A 14,704-nucleotide genomic window follows, 5' to 3' on the forward strand; every position below is an offset into this window, starting at 1 on the left:
TGGTCTGCCTTTGATAGTTTGATCAAGGACATTTTGGATATTTCTAATGGGTTTTCCTGTAGAGAAATTGATTTATTATTTTTCCATACAAAATAAATCTATAAAATAAAAGGGGTAAGACTCATTTTTGATTACCTCTCCCCTTTCTCTCTCTCTCTCTCTCTCTCTCTCTCTCTCTGTTTCTCTTCTAGCCTGCCAATCCATATTGTCAAATTCTAAATTCCTTACTGACTCAATGCGAGTTTGTAAAGAATTTTGAATTTATTTTCGCTGAAGAGAAACAGAATGAAACGTTCAAGTAGTAGGGCGTTTTATAATAAAGCAATTACGTGGCGCCACTTTTATGCTTTCCGATATGCCCTCCGTAGAGTTGGGTGAAAAAAGTAAGGTCGTGGCATCCAGCCAGAAGACTTGTTTGTTATAAAGACTGTAAAATAGATAACATTGAGCATTTCCGGTCTCCAGAGGCAAGCCACTGTTAACCAATGATTTGGATATCATGAAGGTGAATTATGGTAGTCAGCAGTGATTACGTGCTGTCCCAAAGTTGGCAGCTTCCAAATCAATGAGAGAGAGAGAGAGAGAGAGAGAGAGAGAGAGAGAGAGAGAGAGAGAGAGAGAGAGAGAGAGAGAGAGTACTGTGATGATGCATATACTCGTATTATGGTTGGATTTCTATAAGTTGACCTGTTGGCTAAGCATTATTTGACGTAAGACAAAATAGTCAGCCATCATAATACTTTTACTGATTAGTCAATCAAATCCCTCGACTTATTCAATTGATATACTACCTAACCACTTTATTAGGAACGTAATGTATAGCGTTCACTGCTCCGACAAGACGTGGTGTACGAAGTCAACGAGGTGTTGAAAAATTACACAATCAATATCGGACAATTTGTATAATTGTCCGATTGTCAAACTAGTCCAAATCTCCATGAGCCTAATAAAGTTGGCAGGTAGGGTATTTTAGAAAGGCCATTGCATCCAGTATATTTTATTGTTGATGTGTATACACCATATCTAAAAATTTCCCAATTTTTACATTCATAAATTCATACGCCCTCCATTTTTACTTTAGCTACTGAATGCATCATGAACAGTCAAACAGAACAAACTTATCTGTGAAAAGGAGTAAACTTCCTAAATCTTCCTCTTTCATTTCACAAATATATGTAGTTTCATTTCCAATATCAATGATGTCCACTTCCACCTCCAATGAAGAATGGGGAAGCTCTTGTGGATACTCTCACCAGTAACCAAACTTCTGGACACAAACTACAGGATGACTCCTTCCGGTTTACAACCGAGCACTCAAAAATGAGATATCTCTGACTCCTCAATCAGCCAACAACTCCAATCATTAAATAATCAAATTCACCAGAAACTTGACCAGAGTTCAGTCCAAAAAGCAGACCTAATCACTTCTATTCTGCTGATGGCTTTGCAAACTGCCGTGATGAAAAGGAGAAAGCATCCAAAGATCATCCCATGGTAGACACTAGCTCTGTCTACTCTCAGAACCAACCTAAAAAAGAGCCAGGAAGAAACTTCAAAGAGCGCGGCGAAACGGTAATGTCCATTAAGCTGAGATTGTGTTAGATAAATCCAGAACACTGGATTTATCTATCCTGAAAAGAAACTATGTGAATCTCATCTACCACCAAAAGCAGGACACGTGACACAAACTTGTCCAAACTGAAGGCAACAGGGGCCTGTGGACCTAATACATAAAATATTACGGCATAAATTACACACGGCTGAAATTATTAACTCCATTATTGAGCACATGGAACCATGGAAACGACAACTTGGCAGACCACAATGGATAAGCTTCACGACCAGCTTATCGTCTAGGACATGGAAAACCAACGGACAATCATGCGGGATAACTAGGTGTTGTCTCTATCTTGCAGAGAAGATGTTATTTTATCTTGTGGACGATGCCAACAACAAGATAAAATTTGGAAAAGTCTGGGGCTTTTTTTTTTTTTTTCTTGGCTATTTTACATTGTGGCTGAGCCTATCAAAAGGCTCTCTAATCTTTCCCCTGCCTCCCTGTTTAACACCTGTCTCAGAGTGGGCCATTTTCCTCCCATCTGGAAACAAGCGAACCTGCGACTAATTCCAAAGAACTCTCTGTACCAGCGGACTCTACTACTGCCTACCGGCCCATTGCCCTTCTCCCTATCCTGGGGAAGGTCCTGGAGCGGCGGCTCCTTCTGAGACTATAGGTCTATTACGAGGCCAAGAATTTGCTGTTCATTACTAGTTTGGCTTTAAGGCTGGCTGCTTAACAATTGACGCCATGCTACACCTCTCCAAGACAAGAGAAAAGCAGTCCCAGTACATTTTAGGAACCTTTGTAGATTTCAAGTCTGCCTTTGACTTGGGCTGGTGCCCATCCTCATCAGGCGGGTCAGACAGGCCGACTGATTGGCGGTAATGTATAACTGCATCAATAATTATTTTGAAGATAGCAGCACTATTGTTAAAACCCAGTTACATTGTATTAGAATGAAAATGTCCCTAGAGTTCAATTTCTGTGGTCTGGAACATTGTTCTGATGAATGGCTAGTCAACGCCTTTGAGTCCACATGAATGTTCTCGCATGCCGACGATCTCATCACCTTGGTCGAGGGCCCACGCAGATGAGCTGGAATGGTCAATCCACTCCATCCATGCTGCCTTTGCTTATGGCCAACCCACATAAGCTGTCAGTTCCCCCCAACAAAACAAAAATGTTACTTCTCTAGGGTTCACTGAAATTCAGACGACCACCAGTAGTTAAATTTCGAGGCCAATCCCTGAAAATTTGTAAATCCTTGAAACACCTAGGAATTATTATTGATTACAGCTTACCCTTGTCCCTCATCTAGCCACATCAAGGAGAAAATCAAGAGTTATATAGCATTGCTGGAAAGAGTAACCGGAACTGATTGGAGGCTGAAAGGAAGAGCTCTGAAACTCATGTACTCAGCAGTTTTCCTCCTCGTAGTTTCCTATGGGGCATCTCTGTGATTTCCTCTTGCTGATAAAGTTACCTTCTCTCAGAACCTTCAAAAGATTTAGAGGTTGTTTTTTCTCCCATCAGCAGATCCTGCCGAACCAACATCTGTCTTGCAAGTGCTTACAGGACAACTCCCATTGGACTTATACATCTCCTTCACTAGTCTACTACATTGTACAAGGTAAAACCAAGAGACAGAATTCCTGTGTATCACCATCACCATCCCCAACCAAGACATTAAAGTAGAAAAGAAGAGTCTATGGGCAGATATAACTCGACTTTGGCAAGGCAGATTGCCCTCAGAATTAAAAGACGAAACTATAAGAAAATTCTTCCCTGAAGAATCCTTCCTAACTTCCAAGAGCTTAACTTGGCTTAGTCTAAACTTGGAAACATTTATATGCTAACTGGTCACTGCTCTATTAAAGCCAGACTTATGGACCTGGAAATTTCTGAAGATGAGCGCTGCGTTTGTGGCGGAGGAGACTCTTGAATGCACCTGATGATTTCGTCACCTACCTCGATCTAAGGCTCCTTATAAATGGTGGCCTTTCATCTATGCAGTCTTTTCATTCGCTTGTGGCCACCAAAAAGGCCAAAAAGCGCTCTTTAATTCCAGATGCAGAATCATGTTTGACAACTTGGTGGCTTCTTCTTGGATCTACTTTCCGCGCACCACTGCTAAGACAACTGCTGAAGTAAAAATTTCTGTGTAGGTTCTTCCACATTTGCTGCTTATCCCTTTTTGGGGTAGAACGAATTCGTGAGGAGCCATCTCGGCGACTTCGCACTCCTTCCACTCGTTCATCAACGATTATTATTCTCTCACCCATAAGTTCCCTTCTCACTATTAGTGTTTGAGGAGAGTAGACTGCACCCACTTCGTCGCCTGGCTTCACATTTGCCTTTAGGGCATTGGAAACTATGTATTTTAACATTCCACAGCTTTACCCTTACCCTCCTTAAGGGCTCCTCCACCACTAGTGGCCTCATTCTTCTACTCGCCTCGAGGAACATTCTCCTTATATCCCTTCTTTATCTTCCCACCTTCTTCTTCTTCTTTAATGCTGCCGAATGGCGTTTGCGACTTCGTTTTGATATTGTTCTCTGTCTAGCGCTGCGTGTAGAATTTGTGCTGTTGTCATGTGAAGCCAGGTGTTGATGTTATCTAGCCATGCCATTTTCGGTCTGCCTGGGCGTTTCTTGCCTTCGATCTTTCCCTCCAGGATGAGTGGTAGTAGGTGATATTTTTGTTGGTTCCTAGCGATGTGACCTAGGTATTTGCATTTCCTGCTGATGATGGTTTTGAGCAGGTCCCGTTCCGTGTGCATGTCCTGCAGGACCTGTGCGTTGGTTATCTTGGCTGTCCACGGAATTTTCAGCATTCTTCGGTAGAGCCACATTTCGAAGGCCTGGAGCTTTTTTGTAGTGGCTGATGTTAGAGTCCAGGTTTCTACACCGTAGAGCAGTATTGGCCAGATGTAGCATTTCAATGTGCGTAATTTGAGCACGATGTTCAAGCTTCTGTCGGTGAGGAGGGTTCTCCATTTGGTGAATGCCTGCCTGGCTTGTTCAATTCTGCTTTTGATTTCGGCCTCATGGTTCAGCTGGTCATCAATGAGCACTCCGAGATACTTGAAGCGGTGTATTTGCTCTAATTTTTCGTTGTTTAGTTTGATCGTGATTTTGCTTGCAGTCCTGCTGACCTTCATCACCTTTGTTTTCTTTTTGTTGATTCGTAGCCCCCATGCTTGGCTTTCTATGTCCACTTCGTTCAAGATGGTCTGTAAATCTTGTTCTGAATCCGCTATTAGTGCTGTGTCATCGGCATATCTTAAGTTATTGATGTAGTGTCCGTTAACTTTTATGCCGATGTTCTTGTCAGCCAGTGTTTGGTCGAAGATCATTTCCGAATAGATGTTAAAAAGAATGGGAGATAATGGACAGCCTTGCCGGACGCCTTTTTTTATTGGAATTGGGTCTGTCAGATCGTTGTCATAGCGAAGCCGGGCTGTTTGATTCCAGTAGAGAGTTGTAATAAAGTTGATATCATTGTTTTCAAGCCCAAGTTTTCTCAGTCAGTCAATTAGGCGGTCGTGGTCTACTGAATCGAAGGCTTTCTCGTAGTCAATAAAACATATATACACGTCTTTTTGATGTTCATAGCACCTTTGTAGCAATATTTGTAAACAGAAAATTGCTTCTCTGGTGCCTAGTCCCCTGCAGAATCCGAACTGTGTGTTTCCTAGTGCACTTTCGCACTTACATCTTATCCTTTGCTGAATCACCTTGAGGAAGACTTTTAGCACCTGGCTCATTAGACTGATCAGCCTGAAGTCTTCGCATTTCCGGCTGGTAGCCTTTTTTGGTAGGGCCACAAAGATGGATTGGAGCCATTCGGATGGAATGTCGTTGTTGCTGTAGATTTGATTGAACCATTTCGTTAGTTGTTGGATGTTGCTGTAGTCTAGTTGTTTCAGCAGTTCCACATGAATCTGATCAGGTCCACAGGCCTTGCCTGGCTTTGTTATTCGGATGGCATGTTCCACTTCAGATGTTAATATGTGGAGATTGTCTTCCTGTGTTTGTTGTTGCGTTTCTGCCGGTTTTCTGTTGGTGCCGAACAGATTGTATATATAGCTCTTCCAGGTGTCGAGTTTGGCTTGTTTGCTTAGTATAGGTTGATTGTTGTCCGTATATAAACTTGGGATGGGAGCCGGTTTGTAGATGTTTCCAGCTTCTTTAAGCTTCTTGTGCAGGTTATAGTTGTCATTTTTCTTGATTAGGTCTTCGATTTCTGCACACTGATCTTCCATCCATTTTTCCTTCGCCTTCCGGATTTCCTGTTTGATCTTTTGTTGTATTTCTTTGTATTTTTCCCGGTTGTTGTTGTTTTTGAATATTCTCCGTTCATCCATTAGGTCTAGTATGTGCTGGGTCATCCACCGTTGTTTCTTTTTCGACGCCTGATGTCCTAGCAGGGTTTCTGCTGTTTCATTGATGCACTGTTTGAGTGAACGCCCGAATGCTTGCACGTCTGTTGTTACTGCTTCGATCGATCGGATTGTAGTGTTGAGATGAAGCTGTACTTGTCGTCTGTTGGCGGTGTTCTTCAGTTTCTCCAGGTCGATTCTTTTTGTTGTGCTTGTGCGTTTGACTGCTCGTAATTTGAGACGTAGTGTTGCTGTTACTGGGTTATGGTCTGATGATATGTCAGCTCCGGGGTAAGTTTTTGCATTGAGGACACTTGACTTATATCTGATGTTGATTAAGATGTAGTCAATTTGATTCCTGACGATATTGTTGTCAGAGTCTTGTGGTGAGGTCCAGGTGTATAGTCGTCGAGGTGGTAGTTTGAACCAAGTGTTGGCAATGCTAAATTTTTCTTCTTGGCAGAACTGGACGAGTCTGTCTCCTCGTTCATTCCGTGTCCCCAAGCCATGTTCTCCGACTATGTTTTGTAGCTTTCCTTGACCGATTTTGGCATTAAAGTCACCGAGGATGACCGTCATGTCGTGCTTCTTCAGCGACTTTAAAGTGTTGCTTAGCTTGTCGTAGAACAATTCAATTTCTTGATCGTCTTTGTCCGCTGTTGGTGCGTAGACCTGGAGCACATTCAGGTTGATCTTGTTGCCTGCTAGCTGTAGTAGTGCGATTCGTTCCGATATTGGGGTGAAACTGGTGACTTTGTTGGCCAGTTGTTTGTGGACAACGAAAGCGACGCCGTACGTCTGCTTAGTGTTCTCTTCTCCTCCGGAACAGAAGACGTGGTGGTCGTTTGATATAAACTTCTTTGTTCCAGGCCATTTGGTTTCACTTAGCCCAAGTATGTTGATGTTAATGCGTTCCATTTCTTGTAAAGCATTGGCTAGTTTTCCTGGTTGTAGTAGGCTTCTAACGTTCCATGTAGCTAGTTTCAGAAAATTCTTCGACGCAAGCTCGGAGATTCTTAGCACCCCTGCCCCATTCAAGGGACGCCGAGACTCGGGGCCGTGGTTTATTTTGCTTGCTATCATTGAAGTTTTCAAGGGAAAGATAATCCAAGTAGTTTCCCGTTGCTTTCTTGGATCACAATTTAGTTGAAAAGGTCGTGTGTGGACCTTTTGAAACGGGTTTCGTCTGACGTCTCCACTGAAACCTTTCCGCCATGGAAGGCCCTTCTGGGAGCATATATCTTTCGGTGCTTTAGTAGTTTAACAAATTAACAAATTAAACTACTAAACCTGCCGCAGCCATATAAATGGAGTAGCTCTTATTCAGTGATGAAGCTGCCTCGTGATGTCATAATTTTACGCAATTTATGCCGAATTTCTAGTCACCACTGACCAAGCAGGTGGCACTGCTGTAGTTTTATCTCCTGGAACATCCAAATGGCTGACTCGGTAAAATTACTGTGACCTTGAAAATACCAATAATGTATAACTCAGCAAAACGTGAGTATTTTTAAATACAATTTGGTATCCTGAAAACTTCTACATCAAAGCTATCATGTAGCACAACTATTCTACTAAGAATTCCCAGGGACTGATTATAGTTCCTTAAAAATTTAATGACCTTGAAATTTCCTATGTCCGAACATAACAATGATAACCACCTTTTTTTTCCTAATTCTTAGTATCACCATTTCGTTCCTTTGGCCCACTCTCTCTCTGCTCTGATAGAGTGGTGGCCCTAACAGGTGTCTCTCCTACTCTCCTGCCCGGCTCCTCGTACCCATGGACGGATGCTGGATGATCCTTTCCATGGTGATCAGGGCTCCCAGTAACTAATTGCCCAGATGAACAACACAGACTACATAACAACACACAACTCACGGTTCCCTGCACAACTCACACAACCATCTGGCCTTGGCAAAGCTTTGGTTCAACATCTCTCTCTCTCTCTCTCGCGCGCGGTTTTGGGGTTGACCACTATCACTGCTCACAGTTATATACTGTATACTATGTCCACACTGACTTTTTGCATATACTGATGATAATATCCATGGGGAAATTGGTTACAGCTTTCCTCATAAAACCTCTTGAGACTGGATATTCCTTTACTGGCCATATAACACTACGTTTACCCACTGGGGAAATCTGATCGGTTCATTAAGCTTCAATCCACCTTTGAGGTCTTAATGAGCATATAAATGTTTGTAAGTCATAAGAGGTTTTTTCCTTATGAGCAGGAGTGGATCCAGATGAATATTCTGCTAGCCACCGAACGTTGTTTATTCAGGTAGTTGGGCTTCACTAACTACTGTAGAATATCTTATTGGTACGATTTTGCACTTGTCTGGACAATTTTTAACCCAGAGACACACCTCAATTAATCCGTGCAAACTCAATCATGTTTTGATCTGGTCATTTAATGACAAGTTCTTTGACCTATTATTTCTTCTATATCCTTCTACTTGTAATCTGATGAGTTCAGTGAAGTTGTTGTAACTGGTCGTTATGGTATTGTGTCCAGTGCCAAGGCAACTAAGCTATGAGGACTCAATATGTTGGGTCTTCACTTGTGTGCGTTCTTCCGTCGGTTTGCCTGTTATGGTCGAAAAACTCCCATCATCAACCGGACTCAAACTCGAGTTTTTTTCATCCGGTGTGGGGGAGGACGACGATTCTACCAATCTCTTTTGGGGATTACCCTGACTTCTCATCTCTCTCTCTCTTGGCACAAGCACATTACAAATATTGCTTCCTCTGCATCTAAAAAACTTGGTTTTCTCTTTCGCTCTCGGCGTTACTTTTCTTCCAAACAGCTGTTCACTCTGTACAAATCGCAAATCTACCCTACAGTGGAATATTGTTCCCAAATCTGGGGTGGTGTCCCCAAAACCTCTCTCAGGCTTCTTGATTCCATTCAGAAGAGAGCACTTAGGTTAATTAATGATTCATCTTTAAGAAAGTCCCTCCACTCGCTGTCTCATAGATGTACTGTCTCTGCTGCATGCCTCTTCTACAGATACTTCTATTGGCACTGTTCTTCTGAATTGGCTTCTACAATTCCTGCTCTCTCTTTCAAAACAGTCCGAACACGTGCCACCACCAGCCAACATCCATTTACTGTCCAACTTCAAACCCACAGAACCAACTTTTTATCTTTCTCGTTTATTCATTCAACTGCCATTTTCTGGAACAATCTTCCTTCATACGTATTTCCTGAAAATTACAGTCTACAGAAGTTCAAGTCTAATGTCAACAAATATCTTCTTTCTTCTTCTCAACCTCCAACCCAAGCATTGTACTAAGTACTATAGGTTCAAATATCTCTCGTGTTTGGGGTCTACATAAAAAAAAATAAAAATAAAATAAAATAAATGAAACAAATTATGAAACTTTCACTGAAAAAAGGTTTTTTAACGTTTATACTTATTTATACAAATTCTGCACTTATGCAAATTCAGTGTTCATCGATAAAAATATTTGAAAACTTCATTTTATGTTTTATTTCGATGTTCTTTTTACAAGGTTTTGTATAAATTACTATAAAATAAATAAATGAAATAATTTTAAAAATTAAGATATTCTGAACAGGGTAAAAAGAAGAAAATAAAATAATGTATATTTTATTTTCTTCTTTTTAATAAATTTTCATCAAATTTTTAATAACACAAATAAATACAAAATAACAAAATATACACCATAAATTTGCGTATATAAATTTCTCTAAATGAGTAAAATTGAAATTTGAACCAATCAAATTAATTCTTACATTTAATATGATTTCAACCAATCAAATTAACGCTTACATTTAATATGATTTCAACCAATCAAATTAACGCTTTCATTTAATATGAGAAATTAACGGAAGCGGAAGCTGGAGTTAAGTGGATGTTGTTTATTATAAAGAATGAAGTTATAATTATTGTCAATTGAAGATATGTATTGCAATTCGGTTTTTTTTGTTATCTAAATATGTTTTTGATAATGTGTTTATTGTGTGGTACGCGATGTTACCCAGTACATAGCAACAGTGGCATAGCAACCCAATGTATAAACAGGGACAATTGACATGTCACATTCCACGTCATTGGAAGACGTCACATGACGTCATGATTAAAGGCTAATGGAATAAGTTGAAGATGCCTGCGGTCTAGAGGGATGGTAAAAGTCCACTTGTTGGCGAGACAGGAAGAATTTTCTATAAAAAATGTGTGAATAAGCACCTGTTGGATGAGATGATTCATTGAAGTGTTGATAAAGTTCAAAAGGTCAAAGAAAAGAATTTTTTTTAAAAGAAAGGTGATTATAATTAAGCAAGAGTATATGACAGTAAAAAAAAATAGAAAGTTCATAAATATCTTTAGATAGGTTGAAAGAAAATAAAGCTGTTGAGAAGGAATGAACGAAAATTAATGAAGTTATTAATTACACTTTGCGTGGCTACTTAAAAAAAGAAAAAATAAAGTTCTGGGGTACTCACATTTATCGTGGCTGTGGGGTCAAGTAACCTCTCAGAGTGCTGACCCTCAGTGAAAGATAGGCTCGCATAAGAAAGACAGGATAATTTGTTTAAGGTTATTAAATATGCGTTTATGTTTCTAATTTTTTTTCCCCAGACATAAGAGAGTCCATATTAAGACGTCTGTGTGGAGAGATTTATCTAATATAAAGTGAATGATAAATAGAAGGAAGATAGAAGACGTTGGAGAAGTTTTAAATTTTAGGATCGCACTTTTCGTTTCCCCCATTCCTTCCTCTACTCCATATATAGAATCAGGGTATCCACACTAGTTGCTTGTCTTTGACTTATCGTGTCTTGGCAGGAGAACTAATATTTCTAACACTTGTTATCCACCTGAAGATCTTCGCTCATCAACGTACTCCATGTGTGTGTTGAGGTGCTATATTTGGCAATATTAGGTTCAACGGATTACTCCAAGTTTGCTGTGAAAGTCCTTTAGAGTCATTCCTCTCATCTTGTAGAACCCTGTGCCTATTTAAAATTCACAGCCAGATAAATATACACGTTTTGGCTTCAGTTAAGAAGACAGCCAGCAGAATCACAGCTCGCACGCAGTTGGCAGATAGTGAAAGAAGTCTCGATACTTAATTGTGACTTTTTCTTTATCTGTTCATTATTTATTAAAACTTTACACTAAAATGTCCGTTTAAATGTTGGAAGGATACTGGAAGCTTGTATATTTATTTTGCTTTTTAGAAATAAAAAATAAAAATTAGTTCACAAGATAGAGATAATACAAGAATATCACCGTATTTAGCAGTTATGTGGTGTTGAACCATGGTCACCCAAACGCTTGTACTTTTATATCCTATAGCTTCATGAAGACCGAAGATATTTGTTGACGTTCAAATTGAATGAAGGCTGTTTCGAAGAACTGAAGCAGCAGAAATAAATGAGGAAAAGTTAGTTCGGAGAATTGTATTTGAACAGTGAATGAACTCTGATTAATTCAGGCACGTGCTCTGACTAGTTTGGAACTAGTTTGTCTGTCGAAAAGGCATACAGCAGAAGCTGAACTTTTGTGTGATAGGGAGTAGAATGAGCTTGTAAGAGTGAGGTACTCTTGACTATTTTGATATAGAGGGAACCTAGGCGTTTAAGAAAAGCTTTGGAGGCACTACTTCTATTGTGGAAGCAATTTGTGCGCGTATGCCATGATATTATCATATGAAATGTACACTGCGTTATCAAAAATATATGGACACTAAAGAATAAGAAATTTTATGCAAATTTATAGAGACCGAACGTTGTAGCGTGGGAAGGGAGTTGTAGCACAGATGGATAAATGAATTATTTAAGACAGAATGCCATAAGGTAAGCAAAGCGCCTGTCAATATTTCGAAGACCTCTGACTAGAAGGAATTCGATTGTTGAGTTTCATATTTTTTTTAAATGATATTATTAGTGGATGTTATGCGATGTGCTGTCTTTCTAATGCATGATTTTAATTTATTGTTTTGTACAGTTATCAAGAAAATCTTTCACAGTCACAGCATGGAATAACGCCTAGCGGAAGGCGTTATTCCAGACAGAATCAACGCTGCTTTGCAAGGTTGTGGGAAACAGTATTCGAACTTGGTGTACAGTTGTCTATTGCAAATGAGAATGTATGCTTGGTAGTTTACATATTACACTGTCCAGTCATAATATTATGACCACACCCATGCCTCATCCATGGTCATAGTGCACGTTGGCTGGTCCGCCCTGTACAAGCCGATATTTTATTATTTATTTATTGGAATAGATGGTCCAGCCAACTTCCCTGGTAGCCCCGCCAACTATTGCAACGCAATACATATAGAACCACTGAACAAGCTGATGTACAATTATCTTAGATTCATTCGTTGAGGGTCAATTCGATCTCAATGTAATGCCCATATCACAATGCAGTACCGTGAAGGTATCTGAAACTATAAAAGTCCCAACATAAAGATGTGATGGCCTCCAAGGATCGAAATGACACTTATAGATCCACCACGAAGACCCAAAATCATTAATATAAGTCCAATCCAGGAATTGTAGTCGTAATGAAGAGGTCAACTTTGTTCTGTAACCTCAGCAGTCCCAATAGTACATCAGTTAACAGTAGAGAGTAATACCTCGATCAGTCTCCACGTACAGCCCCTCGAACCACAATAACACCACAGCAGCAGGAGGTCATCCATCCAGGAAGCAGCCACAACACAATCCAGCAGGTTTGTCGTGGTGATCCGTCCCTCCATTGAGCGCTAACAACGGTGGAATGGCTGACAACGGACTTTAACCAGGGGACGACCGGTAGTGTTTCTAAGACCAAGACCCAAAGAACTCATCTCTTTAAAGGCCACCAGAATAGGTATCTGGTCAAGATACCCACGCCTACGGCCTCCCATTGCCAATGACGCCTAAAGTTTCATCTGAATGACGTCAATGGACCATTGAAGACTGGGAAAAAATTTGCCTTTTCCGATGAATCACGTTTACTGCTGTACCGCGTGGACTGTACATAGGGGTACCCTCTATGTACTGCGTGGTAAACTGCGGATAGAAATCACTCCGATGTCATGATCCAAAAAAAAAAAAAAACGGACAGTGTTTGGTATGGGGATGTTTTCCTGGGAATCTGTTGGAGCTCTCATACTCCTAGACCATGTGGACATGTGTTGGGTCTTATATATGGGGGCTCCTAAACATTAGCTCAACCCCTCCTTGTAATTCTGTGATGATATTCAAAGCTCTGTACAATGGCCAGAAATGATTGTAGTGCTATGTTTGTGCTGTGTGTGAGTTGTTTCTGGCCACTTTTCTACCGGGAAGAGTAACCATCCACGCCATATGGAGGCGGACCATAACTATGTATACGTACTGTCAAGGCTTTACAAACACGTATAGAATTTAATGATTACATTAAAGCAAAATAAATATATATTGGAATTCAAATATTATACAGACGCATGCCTGTAAGTTCTTATGGAGAACTGTAACGTTGCGTACTCTTAGAATAACAGTCCAGATATAGAGCGGAGTGATGTAACAGTCTTGGACCAGAAACTAGGACCAGAGCTAGATAAGTATGGTCTACCGTGGTTGCAGATGCAGGCGGCGATTGGCTTCTCGAGGACACTTCTGTGGTTTGATTAGGCAGGAATCTACTGGTGAGTGCTAGCCAGTTATGGTTTGCTAGTAGTTGTGCCGAAGACAGAAGATAAGGATGAGGGATTCGCCAAGATCATTGATCCCAGAAGTTCGGCTCGGATATTTTACATGTGGTTATCTTGATCCTGAAAAGCAGCCTTTTTTCTCTGATGTAGGATTGCAAGCTGCGCAGTTGAAGGGCATCTGCAAACTGTGTTGTTCTGAGAGCTGGGGGAAGGAGCAGCTTGGTATTGGCACATCTTAACAGCCAGATTTCCGCGGAATAACATTCAGCAGCCGATGTCCATGTCTCTGAGGGGTATAGGACGACTGGATATAGATTGGACACGATGTATCTTTTTAGCAAGTGTAAATCATTGGAGCAGTTGTTGCTTGGCGACCTAGCGTAGAGAAATCAGCCTCGAGTGTATGAGGTTAACGTGCTTGATTAATGACAGCTTGGAATCGAATTCGACTCCCTGATCTTTGTGGGTTTGAACACTTTTAACTGAGGAGCTATTGAGCACAGGCTTCAACTTTGTTGGAGTGGCCTTTAATGAGAAAATTACTTGTGCCAATTTCAAAGGATTGATTCTGAGGTTGAAGACTTTGAGGTAGTCAGCTACGTTGTGTACTTTCCTGTTGATTTGTTAGGTGGTTTCGGATGGCGATATCCTAGTGAGGAGCTTGACATGTCAGTATATGTGATCCAATTACATTTGTTGGCCACAAATAGCACCATTATTGCCGGACAGGACTGCGCTTTAAAGCGCACCGGCAGTTACATCACGCGTGATGGTTTTCGTTGAGACATTTAGGAACAGGGTCCTCTTGGTCAGGAGCGATTCTATAAACCAGAGAACATCATCGTTGGAATGGAAGCAGCGTTCTAAGAGGTGTTGCAGTTGGGGTATATAGATGATATCGAATGCAGAATGGATGTCACGATATATAACTCTCTGTTCTAAGATGTGCGATGTCGTTGTTGCCAGATTAGTTCTAACTGATCTTATCTTCCTGAGATTCCGTAGTGTATTTTCTGTGGACTGCCGCAGAAAATTTGATAGACGATGAACGGTAGCAGTGCCTACTCCAGAATTTTTAGCTATAAAGGACACAAGGGATGGA

This window comes from Mastigoproctus giganteus, chromosome 7 (genome assembly GCF_048544385.1).
Source record: "Mastigoproctus giganteus isolate SK-2022 chromosome 7, ASM4854438v1, whole genome shotgun sequence".
Taxonomy (NCBI): Eukaryota; Metazoa; Arthropoda; class Arachnida; order Uropygi; family Thelyphonidae; genus Mastigoproctus; species Mastigoproctus giganteus.